Below are 13,064 nucleotides of genomic sequence, written 5' to 3'. Positions count from 1 at the left end.
AATTTCAACTAAGTTTCGTTAATTTCTACGATGTTCCCTGACCTTCTTAGAAGTGTTTGAAGGTTTGCGAAGTTCCCTGAGGTTAAACAAAAATCTCTGAACCCTTGGCCAATTTGTAGAACCTGAAGACGGCTTATAATGCTATCGATTAAATGTCGATATAATATAAATTCTCGACATTGTTTCTTCTAGTCTAGAACATTAAGGAAACTAGACATTGAAAAAAAAATTGCGGACAGCCTTTCGTTGTGTATTGGAGAACAATGTTCAACGCCATGCGCCGAAAGCACTGCTGCTGCTGCTGATGACGACCGACCGGACACTACCACACACGCTGATTAAATAAGCACCGTTCGGCGAGACCGGATGGAATTCGATTTTAACCTATTTTTTAAGTGACCTATTGAAAAGTGATAAAGTGCTTATTTAAGCAGATTCGTAAAAATTTTCCATACAATTGGCTTGTTTATAATTAAAATCCATCCGCTATTGACAGAGTTATATGTGGTCAAAACCTCACCACTTTTCGTAACGCGGTCGATTTTGGTTTTTTTTAATTGCACCCACAATATGTTGCCGAAAGACGTAATCCTACGTCAAAAATAAATAAGAGGTGATATACTTTTGTTCAATACTGTATATCCATCAATTCGTACAGCATAAATTTTCCGTGTATCACCCGTCTGTCAGACACAATCCAACACCGGCCTGTGGCACTAAAACCAACATACGCCGATGCTAAACCAACATTTATGAAAATTGCATTAAGAAAACCACCACCTTCGAAACCGGTCTTCCCATACCAACGACGAAGCGAAACACACTGTTTACGTTTGGTACGGGCACTTCCATTTACCGCCGGTGGGATGGCTCCCGAGAGTCGCATCCAATAATATGTTGGTATGTAGGAGCGCGGGTTATTCGCCGCCGTCTCCGTCGTCACACACAGTAAGAGCAAGAATCAGTTCTCGTCGAACCGCGAACAACTGCAAACGCGTCACCTCTGTAATACTAAGTAATGTGATTGACCGCCACGCGCTAGTTGACCTATTTATCGGAAATCTCTGTTGGTTTTGTGGTTTGAAATTTAAAAAAAAACGCATTCAGCTGTTATCTATTTTTCAATATAATAATAGGTAGTGAAAGTGATAGTGCATTTGTTGAATTCGTAAGAATCGGAAGAAATGGCGATGATGAAAGTGAAGAATTAATGCAGGAAGACTGCGAGATGATTCTTCAAGTGTTTACTGATAGCGCATGAAGGAATGTGTGGCATTGATAAATCAAATCGGTTAACAATTTTGCAAAAACGACATTCGAAAGGCAGTTTAGATTATTGTTTTAGTGAACGATGACGACTCGAAATGTAAGATTCAAATAAACTCGTTTTCAAGGTTGAGCAAGAAGAAAAAAAACTCTGACCGACCCCTTTTTGAGAAGGTGACGACAAGCAGGAGAAGGCAAAACTGTATATATCGTACAGTCCATGTCCTACCCTTGGATTATTTTGTTGTTGTGCCAAGTTCCCTAGATCGGGTTCTAGGCGGCAACAAGTGTGTTCTCTAACGCGTTCCATTGACTGGACTTATTGCTTTTTTGTTGAACAGAGAGGTTCCCGGTTCGTTAACGCCTAACATGCGGTACAGGCGTGTTATGTAATGGGTGGAAGACATGCTAAGCCTGTTGAATACACATCACGTTCGTAGCATACGAGATTATGTATGTACTTTCTTCCTCCTTGCCATTCGTTTGCTGGAAGAATGCACATGCATGAGTTACGAGTTTCTAGGAAGAACAAAAAAAAATGAGCCGTTCTTTTATACTTTTTGGGTAAAGATTTATATGTTCAAACTGGCATGTGTGCCGGTTTTTGGTAGTTTCGATGCAGCTGTCCCGAGATTTGTTTATTGAACCTTGACGGTGCATAGTTATTTTGATGGTGTAATTCTATATGCATTGTCAGGATAAGCAAGCAACCATGTTAAAGAACTTTACGAAGAATTATACATGTCAACATTTGAATCCGAATCGTCTAAATATGTATGTAATACTGCTTAACTGGACCTAGCGTACATTAAATACATTTTCTTGACAATTTACATCAGCTTTTTACAAATTAGAAACCATTGGTATGAAGGGGGGTCTAAAATTTCTCGATCACTGACTCTCTAAATACGAAATTAACAGGTTGCATGTGTCGAACGCATGCTTCTCAACTTCTTCTTATTCACATTTCAAGCTTATTGCTTAGTGTATATTAGCTAATTGCGTGCTCTCAACTTAGTGTTCTAAATGCACTTTCACAGTTATTAATTGAGAGCTTTCGATGCCAATACCAATGATACTCTATGCCCAGGGAAGTCGAGAAAATTTCCAACCCGAAAGTTTCCCTCGACCGGACCGGGAATCGAACACTGCTTCTCAACCTCTTGTTGTAACTTATATGTACAAAATATCATTATAACATTTAATGGTTTCGTAATTCAGAATAAATTTTTTTTATAGCAAATGAATGGCAGCAACCTTGCGTATAGGAAAAACTTGACTAAAGGGGGAGGGGGCGTCTCCCTAACGAAATTGAAACTCTTATGACGGAATTGGATTCAAGAAGGGATTTTAGATTTTAATTTCATCAATTTGTTACTCTTTGTAAAACCTAAGGGTAGGGGGAGGGGGACATAGTGAGCATCCCGCAGTTTGGCTCTGGATCTCCAGCTGCATGAAACAAATCAACTGGTAATGTGGTCAATATCATTATGATATTGATCCTACCACCAACCAATTTGTTCCGAACGGCCGGAAGTTCAAGCTGGTACACGGGATGTTCACTATGCCCCTCTTACCCCTACGTATGGAAAGGTAAATAAAATTAGATAAAATTGATAGAAACATTCAATTATTTGTTAAAACATGATCCTGCGAGTTGTGCTTAGTATGACGGAAATTAGATCTTAACCCTGCCATGAGTTCATGCAGACTTTATATGGTAGCGTATGATTAACTCTTTAACGCCGAAATCATGGATATATGCAGGGTTGCTTTCACTCACTTGCAATAGCAAATTATTTTTCGGAATTATGAAATAATTAGATATTATAATGATAACACTAGTTTAAAGCACATTTGAACTTTGTACGCTGATGGTCATTTACCATGTAAAATCGTGCGCTGAATCCCAAAATGTATTCCAAAAATATTTCAGTAGGATAGTTTTCGAGATACAGCTTAAAATTGAAATTTCACTTTAAAAAAATGTGTTTACTAAAATACATATATCTCCGGTTGCAATGAAGTTATATTAATTATGCTAACACCAAATTAAAGGTGATCAAATTTGCTTTCGATCGTTTCAATGCCATTTTTCAGTGAGATTAGTGGTTCAACCACTACAAACATTTTTTTGCACTACTTAAAAACTTATCAGAAATTAAATTTTTCATAGAAAAATGCAAAATATAAAAAAAGAACAAACAAACTATTAATTAACAACAATACCACTAATCTTACTGACAATTGATGTTCAGTTGATTTTCTTACCTTTAATTTGGTCTTAAAATAATTGATACAGTCTCATTACAACCGGAGATATTTTACTTTAGTAAACAAACTTTTTTAAAGTGAATATTAATTTTTTAGCTGTACCTTGAAAACTACCCAAGTAACATTGCAGGTTTTATCGCGGTTTTATAGCATTCTACAAGTCTAAATCATGGTCTACAGAACCCTCGTAAAATAAAAATTTTACATAAGAATCACTGGAAAAGATTCAAGTTCATTTTTTTACTTTTATTTGTAAACTAGTGTAATGAGTAATTGTAAGTTAAAAGAAAAGGTTGTAAACTAGGTGTTTGACACATAAAACCTGTCATTATTGCTTTTAGTGCGTCACAATAAGCGATTTAACGATTCGTGAGCGCTCACTCTGAGTGAACGCTCACGAGTCATCAATTCGCTGATTGTGACACACTGAAAGCGAAATTGTGTCAAATTACATGCTATCCAACCTTTTCTTGTATCTGAAAAGTACAAAATATCATTATAGCATCCAATGATTCCATAATATCGAAAAACATTTTTTAAAGCGAAGTGAGTGGTATAAGTGAAATATGTGATGTATTTTGCTCGATAGATCCAAAATCGGCGATTAGGCCGAACCCTACTTAATTTTGAATTATTTTTCTTAATATTTACTTAATTTTAAATTATTTTTCAATTCCGAAATCTAAAAAAAAAACATTCTATGATCATACAAAATTTTCAGTTGGAAATTGTTAAAAATTTTCCAGTGATAGATGATATCTAGCCTCGAAAAAAAAAAATTGCCCAAGCTATGAAAATGTATCTAATTCCTACACTCGTAAAATAAATCACACAACCAGTGGAAAATATCCATGTTCATTTCACACGAAACGAAATGCAGTGTCTTTTAAATTATGTAAGTGTTGCTGAACGTTTGAAATTATTAATATTGTTATTGGAAAAATATCATGTGCGTTCCTAATAAAAACTAGGCGAAAATATTTTTCAGTGTAGAATTGTGAAAGTTTTTCGAAGCTAGAAGCTAGAAGCTAGATTAAAATAAGAAATTTGTGTGCCGAAAATTATTAAACAAATTAATATCCCAGAATTTTGAATGATTATCCATACACTTAATAATGTTCAAAATCCTAGAACCTTTAAAATACCAAATTACAGATTCTTGATGATTAAGTCCTAGAATTTTGCCTAATTGATTGTTATGGATAATCATTCACATTTGAGCTAAAATTCGGTCATTTTGAATTTTTCAAAACAAACTCACAATGGTGTATTTAATATTTTTCAACAAACCAAAACTCTGATACAATGTTGTAGGAAAAAATAATTCATTTTAAGGAAAAATATGCACGGTAAAAAATTCAATATAATGATAATTCTTTATTGCTTAGCCATTTCGATGAGATGAAATCAAATACGCCATTATTAAAATTAAACGTGAGCCAAAATGTACGAATTCCAGCACAAACTTAATTCATTGCCCCTAGCGAACAATTATGCGAAGTTTCATGGAATTTTGAGAGTTAAAATCTAAAATTTATTTACTGACTGTCTGACTGTTTCCTCGAGCTATACCCTCTATTTAATGACACGTTCTGCCTAAATATACAACAAAACTAACCTCTCTGTGATCTCAATGTAGAGAAAGTACTTGTTCGCTAACTGGACTAAAAGCGCAGGCCAGTTAGCGAATTATTCCACTCGCTAACTGGGCTGGCTTGTCAAACACCAAAAAAACACTGAGGGGAAGTTCAATGCATTGTTTGATCGACGTTTAAAAAGATCACTTGCATTGAATATAAACAGTGTAAAGTTCGCTATTGTTATTTTCACGGCATTCAAACTCGCGAGTTTAGAAAGGCTTAACGCTTTCGCTAATAATGCTTTAAAGTCTTGGTTTCAGTGTGTAATTTCAAATGTATTTATATTAACACTTAATGCTCCATTCGAATGCCCCTCACCAATTATGATAACGAAGTGTCAAAGTAAATGTGACGTCTTTTTTCGGCGTATAACTGCTTTTTAACTGGGCTACAGGCCAGTTAAAGAACGCCCAGTTAGCGAACAGGTACTGTAGTATTAGGCATCGCTGATTTGCGTATTCATCTCATTATTACAGAAGAAAAGCTTGACGCAGGATGATTCCATTTACATCACACAATTCCAAAAGTGATAAGCAAAGCCTCTGACGGCGAAAGAACAAATCAGTGCTAACATTTGAAAACGGCGCAAAAGCCATTTGTAAACAAATGGTTTGTGGGCCCTTTACTCGCTACCCGAAGAACGCCCACGCAAACCAACAGCATCGTCAGGAAGGGAAAATTTCCCCTACCCGATGTTGCTGTTGTGTCGCGTGGGTGTACTTCAAGTAGTGAGTAAAGGGCCCACAAACCATTTGTTTACAAATGGCTTTTGTGCCGTTTTCAAATGTTAGCACTGAAATATTCTACTGATTAGTCTTCCATCCACCACGCGCCGGTTCGGAGCTTTAAAAGTTCAAGTGAAATCGCCGAATCCCCTACGGGGTAAGACGACAGATCTAAACTTAAAGTAAAATTTAATCAAAACTATATAAAATCCCTGCGATAAAGTAAGTGAATATTTATCTTCAAACTACTTTCGCTAAAGGCATGGATTTCCAGTTTTTTTTTGACGTAGGACTACGTCTTTGATTTCTATATGGGGGTACACTTTGTGAAAACCGAAAATGGAACATGTAACAAATTTAGAAAGATTTTGAACGATAATAACTCAGCTGCCTCTGGTCCAATTTCAATAATTTTATCACCAATCGATCAGAAATATGGCTAAGCATCGATAATAATGCTTCTGAATGTTGATTTCCAACAAGAAACTATTGAAAAACTGGTAAATGACCACCATTGTCCAAAAGCGTCGGATTAACTAACAAATCCACCAATTACCTATATGCATATTAGACTGATGCAAAATTTGACTTTTTCGCTCCACAGTGCTTAAATGGTTTCAAATCGGGTCCTGATTAGCCTCCAAAAGTTACAACTCATTTGGTTAGAAACAGACTTCGCACAAACCATTTGAAGTTTACATGTAAATTACTATGGGAAATCTCAACTTTTTGTTCATTGCCTTCTAGTCTTTTTCCATATTGAGCTGCGAAACAGTTCGATAGGAATTCTTACAGAAAATTTTCTCAGCTACAACTTTGCTGAAAATCGTTTCTATGTAAAACGAGACAGAAAAAAGTTATTAATTATTTAAGAGATTGGTAAACTTATGACATGATCAAGCAGCTGCTCTGTAGGCAACACTGTATTTTGCAGTGTGACATAGTGGCCATGATTTTTGTGTCCTATTCAACGCCCCAGAAACACCAATGTTGCCTGCTGATCAGTTGATTGAGCATTATCATAAGACATCAGCGCATTGAACAATTGATAACTTTCGATCCTTGCATTTAATCAAAAAATGGTCTTCAGCAAAGTTGTAGCTGGGAAAATTTCCTACAAGTACAGTTGAAAGTTTTTGAAGCAAACCGATATGGTGAATTATTTGATAGAAATGAACAAAAATCTTGGTTTTACCATAGTAATTCCCATACAAACTTCAAATGGTTTGTGCCATCTCAGTTTCTCACCAAATGAGTTCAAATTTTGAGAGGTTAGTCAGGATCAGATTTGGAATCGTTTAAGTATTGTGGAGCGAAAATTTCAAATTTTGTATCACTCTAATGCATATGCTGCTTCCCCAGCACAGTCGTCAGAGAGTAGTAAGTAGACGAAACATGTCGAAGTGGCATTTTCCTCCGGGCGCGTGCGAATAGGGAGGATAGAATTGCATAATATTTTGCACACTCATCGCCATATTCAGAACCAAACGCAAATTCTTCGAGATATCCACCATCCGTCGTCTGGCTCGCCGAGGCGGTGTCTGACGTATCTCCGGTCTGATTTACGAGGTGTGCTGAAGATGTTCCAGAAAAATGACATCCGTTATGCAGTCACCTACACTAAACACGCCAAGCTACGTTTTTTCATTTGATGATGTTTTATCATGAAACAAAAAAGGTCTAAATAACGCAAGAAAAAAATCATGCGGAATAAGGTTGGCCACCCCTAGGGGTAAAATGGTCACATAGAATATCATATGATCCTGGTCATATAGGAGATTACTGTCTTCGGAAAAGTTGTATAAGGTGTTGGTCAAGGCTGATTGATTAGAGAACATTAGTTCAGAATTTTCGCACTATGCGGTGCTAATGTGCAAATCAATTTCCTGTTTAAAATATATCTTGAGATCTTCATATCAAATATCAAATCGAAGCCCGAAATAATTTCATTATTTTCATTTTTAAACTCAATATGAATCATGGAAAATGTGTTCAATGAAAATTAAATACAAGATGTGGACCCAGCACAACCTTCCAGAAGATCCGAAACATCCGTGAAAATGGTCACAATGCGAAATTGAACATGAAAAGCTTTTATTTATATCTTATCAAAAGCGCTCGTGATAAACGTATGTAATGAATAAGTAATTTTTTACTGAACGTGGACCATGAAATGGCCACAAATGGGCTTTTCGGAATATCCGGAACATTCTTAAAAGAGAATTAATTAGTAATAGGACATAAAGTAAGTGCATACATTTAGAAATGTAAAGTGGGTCTAGCCCTTGGGTGATCACGACCTGATCTTCCGTAAGATCCGGAACACTTCATATAGTAAAACATAAATGCCGATTTATTTTGTCAATACGGCTTGAGGTGAATGTTGGATTTGAAGATTGTTTTTAGTGACACCAGCACTAAACCGAAGTGCGCTACCCGAGCAAAGTCGGTTAACAAAATGAAAGTAAATCGATATTAAAGTGTGCAGTTCCTATCATAATGAAAACTCATTTTGATTACAAATGTTGCGACATAAGTCTGATATCATATTCTGCTTTCATTATGCAGTCAAGACGTTTTAAATGAAAGCAACTTAACGTGAAGTTCTGCTGTTTACGTCTTGTTTAAAATTTAATTGAAATTCATCTGTCGTTGAACTAATGATTATCGTTTATCTGATTTGTTTAACACATTTTAGGTCATTCGTGACTTGCCCGCGGTGAGATTGGAGCCTAAGTCTTTCAGCTTGAGAAACATGAATGGTAACCATTTACTCTAGGCCCGTATTCAGTTAAACATTATGAATGCAAAATCAGTAATCAAATTGATTTCATTGAAAGCAGGATTAGTTTTCCGTTTGCTTCAACAGTGTAAAATTTTGCTCTCATTTTTGCTGTGTTAACCGTTAAGTCAACCAAAATGAGATCAACTGGAGTATTCAAAATAAGTTACATCATAACAGCAAATTCTGATTTCAATTTGATCTTCAGCTTTGCTCGGGTAGTCTGCCTAGCGACTTTCGACGTTTTTAAGCGACATTAGCGACATAGGAATACCTGTGATGTCAGCGCAAAAGCACAATACTAAATATGCACCAAAAATGGACACGATCTGATTTCTGAAAAATTCGGAACATCCGCAGAAGTTACCACTTCAAGAAGTAGAATTTTTGAAGCTGCGATTTGCTCTAAAACAATAGGACTCGAGCTAAAATTGGCAAAATTGTGTCAACATTCAAATGGCATTAAATATTCGAAAATCAAACCAATTTTGATGAAACCGGATGCATTTGATAGGAAATTTATAGCAAATCATTTGAAATCATTTGAAAATTTGTGGTGGCCAGTGGGAACGTTCTAGATGTCAAAAGCTTATTTTTTTTCATCGTATGTATTTTTTTCTGGTATGAAAATTTATGTGAATTCCATTTTTTCCTAATACTAGAAGGAATTCTGAATTCAATGCTGTTGGGAAACAACCGAGATCTGGTCATTTCCTTGAAATCGGTTTCGGTAAAGTGACCAGCAATGTTATTCTTTTGAATCTCAATATGGGTTTCAATCCTCATGATTTTTCAGCGCGATGTCTCCAGAATCGTTTTCAACTTCACTAGCTGCGATGGCCATCCTGGAGCAGGTTCTGGAAGCTCCGGAGGAAGTGGCCAATTTGAGACATGATCGGAATCATTTGACCGGTGTCAAACTTCAAACTGGATGTCAAACCGAGCCGGTCATGTTCGAAATTGTCAACTTCCCCGGGGCACTCAGAACCTGCTCCAGAGTAACCGCGGCAAGCTGTGGATATGAAAAATCTACCATGTCAGCATTTAAAAATAGTTCTTTTGTTTTTTTTTTAATCATGTGAAATGGTTTCTAAATGTGTTTTAATGTTCAATAAACGAAAATCTTTCAAGCATAGAACACAAAAAATCATGATTAATGTCTTGAGAAGTGCAAGTTTGAGAGATTTTAGAATTTTAGGTAATTTTGCACTTCTTAAAAATATTGCAAAAACTGCAGCTGGGTGCTTTTTGCTCAATCAATTATTTAAAAAATATATACATCGGGGACCGGGAGGGACCATCATGAATAGGGAGAGTGGGATTACCAACTGCCTGTTACTAACATTTCGTGGATAGATGGTGGGATCTACTCCTCATCTTTTGTGACGTTTTCCACACGATGGTTTGATTTGGTTTCTGGTTGTATGAACTTACTTCTTGAAGGAGATATCGTTTTCTCACGACTTTACCTAGAAGCTGGTCAGCATATAAAATAACGGAGGAATTCGTTGTTTCTCAATACATGGCGGATCGGATCAAAACACTACAGTAGGACAAGGGGTAATTCCGAAAGAACGTATTTTATTATGGGTTTTCTATAAGCACTAATAAGAGCCATTTATATAATCGGCCCTCCCTTAGCTCAGTCGGTAAAGGCGCAGCTATAAAGCAAGACCATGCTGGAGGTGGCTGGGTTCGATTCCCTGTCCGGTCTAGGCATTTTTCGGGTTGGAAAATTTCTCGATTTCCCTGGGAATAGAGTTTTGATTGTACTTGCTACATAATTATACTAATGCAAAAATAGTACAGGCATCGAAAGCTCTCAATTAATAACTGTGGAAGTGCATCTGGAACACTAAGTTTAGGGCACGCAATAAGCTCCTATGCGATAAGCAAAGCTTCAAATGCGAAGAAGACAAAGATACTATCGAGAATACGTATTTTTTTTCCTTTGATTTGTTTTCCGTCGATCTTGTTTTCCGTGCTGAGCACCAATGCTACCGACGCCAGGGAGGCAGCTCCCACACCTGGACCCTACCTATCGACCCATCAACTCATGAACCGGGGACCAACGGCTTTACTTCCTTTCCGAAGGAAGGTGTGATTAGAGATGTTATGCCTCAGAACATCCCGGCGGCGCCGACTGGAATTGAACCCAGGCCTGCTGGGGTGTGAGGTTATCACGCTTACCACTACACCACCAGCGCCGCTCAGAATACGTATTGTTCAAAGAAAAAAGTTGTAAGGGTTGTATACTAGATACGACCGCAGGGTTGGCGTTGGATAACGTCTGTTATGTGTTGTACTTAATTGTGTATATTATATTTTAGAAATATTCCTTAATAACTCTTTTGCGAAAGTTTGGCGGCCCTGAAAAGGGCCGTTTTGTTGGGCTGATGTTGTTGGGTTTGCTCTACTCTGTCGCCCTGGAGGAGCTTTGGAATTTATTTCCATTTCTTCAAGCCAGTGTAGACTACATACAATGATTATTACAATGTTTACTTATATACATTAATTCTATTCTGTTTTAGCTTAGTTTGTATTTGCTGCTTGGACATAGTGATGTCAATAGTTCCGCAATGCAAATTATATAGGCGCATCATTCGATTGATTGGGCTATTTTTTGCATAGTTTGTTCTGTACGATGTTTCTGAAAATAAATTCCGTGTTCTAAGACAAGGTTGCAAAGACTCATTTCAGCTAAAACAATGTTTTTCTAAATTATGAAATAATTAGATGCCATGATCAAATTTTGAATTGGTAGGATACAAGAAGAGGTTGCAAAGAATGTGTTTGACATATTAAACCTGTTTATTTCACTTCATGAGAGTCACAATCAGCGATTTTTCACAAACTCACTCACTCACTCACTCACTCACTCAGCGATCAGCAAATCGCTGATTGTGACTCATAGAAAGCAAAATTTACAGGTTTTATGTTTCCAACGCATACTTTGTAACCTCTTCTTGTAAGTTACAAGTAAAACATGCCATCATACCATCTTTTGGTTTTATTATTCCGAAAAACATTATTTTAGCTGAAATGAGTCTTTGCAACCTTGTTCTAAGATATCGACAAGGTGTGTAAAAATTTAATTGTGCGAGAATTTCTGCCGAATCTATGCGCATTGAAATAATGTCGTTGATGAAGAAAAGCATTGCAAATTGGCGGCGCTCCTTAAGTGTTTGTATATTGATGAGCATGCAGCGCGCTTCATAAGATGGTAATGGAAATGCAGTCCAATTCAATTTACGTAAAGCATATAAAAGGAATTGTTTTTGGACAGATTCTATGCGTTCTTCGTGTATGGAAATGTATGGATTCCATACTAGGTGGCAGTATTCCAGAATTGGCCTTACATATGTGGTATATAAAAGCTTAATAGTGTATGGGTCTTCGAAATTATGACTGAACCTTTTGATGAAGCCTAGCATTCTGTTTGCTTTACTAATGATAGTATTATAATGTTCTATAAAAGTTAGTTTGGAGTCTAGAATTACACCTAGATCTCTTACAATTTTGCTTTTTTCTACTATTTGGTTGCCTAATGATATTTCAATATGCGGTGTTTCAATTTTTCTGCTAAATGCTATTGCAGTACATTTTTTAACGTTCAGTTGAAGTAGACTTTTACTACACCAGGTGTGGAATATATTGATTTCATTCTGGAATTCTTCTGCATCGCTAGAATTACTTATTTCCATAAAGAGCTTCATGTCGTCTGCATATACAAGCAATTTTATTTTTTTAAGTATGTAGGAAATGTCGTTTATGTACAAAATAAAAAGAAGTGGGCCTAAATGAGAACCCTGGGGTACCCCAGAGGTGACTGAAATTGGTTCTGAAAGTTTATTTTGAAAGCGAACTATTTGTTTACGATGTGTTAGGTATGATTGAAGCCAATTCAAAATTCCAGGCTCCATTCCTATTTTCTGCAATTTGAGGATTAATAATGGTATGTCGATGCGGTCAAATGCTTTACTGAAGTCGGTGTATAGCACTTCAACGTGCTTGCCACTGTCCAACGCTTTAATAATGAAAGATACATATTCAATGATGTTGGTAGTTCGAAGACAGACATCATCTCCCCTTCCAGCGTTCCCACACCCCAGTATAGTCCCCAAATTTAAGTGTAACTGTGATATTCTGGAAAGAAATTGTCTTCAAAACTAACTCTTTGTCGAATTATTGGTGGCCCTGAGGGCCGTTTTGGTTGTCGTTTTGGAATGATGGTTATGCCGAGCATGGGTACCGGATGGCGATGGCGATTTTGATGAGCGGTTTGCATGCCGGGCGCTTTGCTTCAACCACGAGTGCGGTGAACTCCGGGTAAATATTATTACCTATCAGTAGAACAGCGCTAGGTGGTATGATGAA

General features: G+C 36.8%; 1 protein-coding gene across 1 annotated transcript in view; it reads left to right on the top strand.

Moving 5' to 3' along the window:
* The first annotated feature begins 1,179 nt into the window (after positions 1-1,179).
* Cftr (CF transmembrane conductance regulator) overlaps positions 1,180-13,064 on the top strand; it is a 33,020-nt gene continuing 21,135 nt past the window's right edge. Inside the window, exon 1 of the mRNA XM_065221080.1 lies at positions 1,180-1,366. The gene's annotated coding sequence lies outside the window, so the exon portion shown is untranslated. The remainder of the gene's footprint in view (positions 1,367-13,064) is intronic.

The sequence above is a fragment of the Ochlerotatus camptorhynchus genome, unplaced genomic scaffold (assembly GCF_037179485.1).
Source record: "Ochlerotatus camptorhynchus isolate MF236.1 unplaced genomic scaffold, CSIRO-AGI_Acam_v1.1 ptg000138l, whole genome shotgun sequence".
NCBI lineage: Eukaryota > Metazoa > Arthropoda > Insecta > Diptera > Culicidae > Ochlerotatus > Ochlerotatus camptorhynchus.
This window is presented reverse-complemented; position numbering and strand designations above follow the sequence as displayed.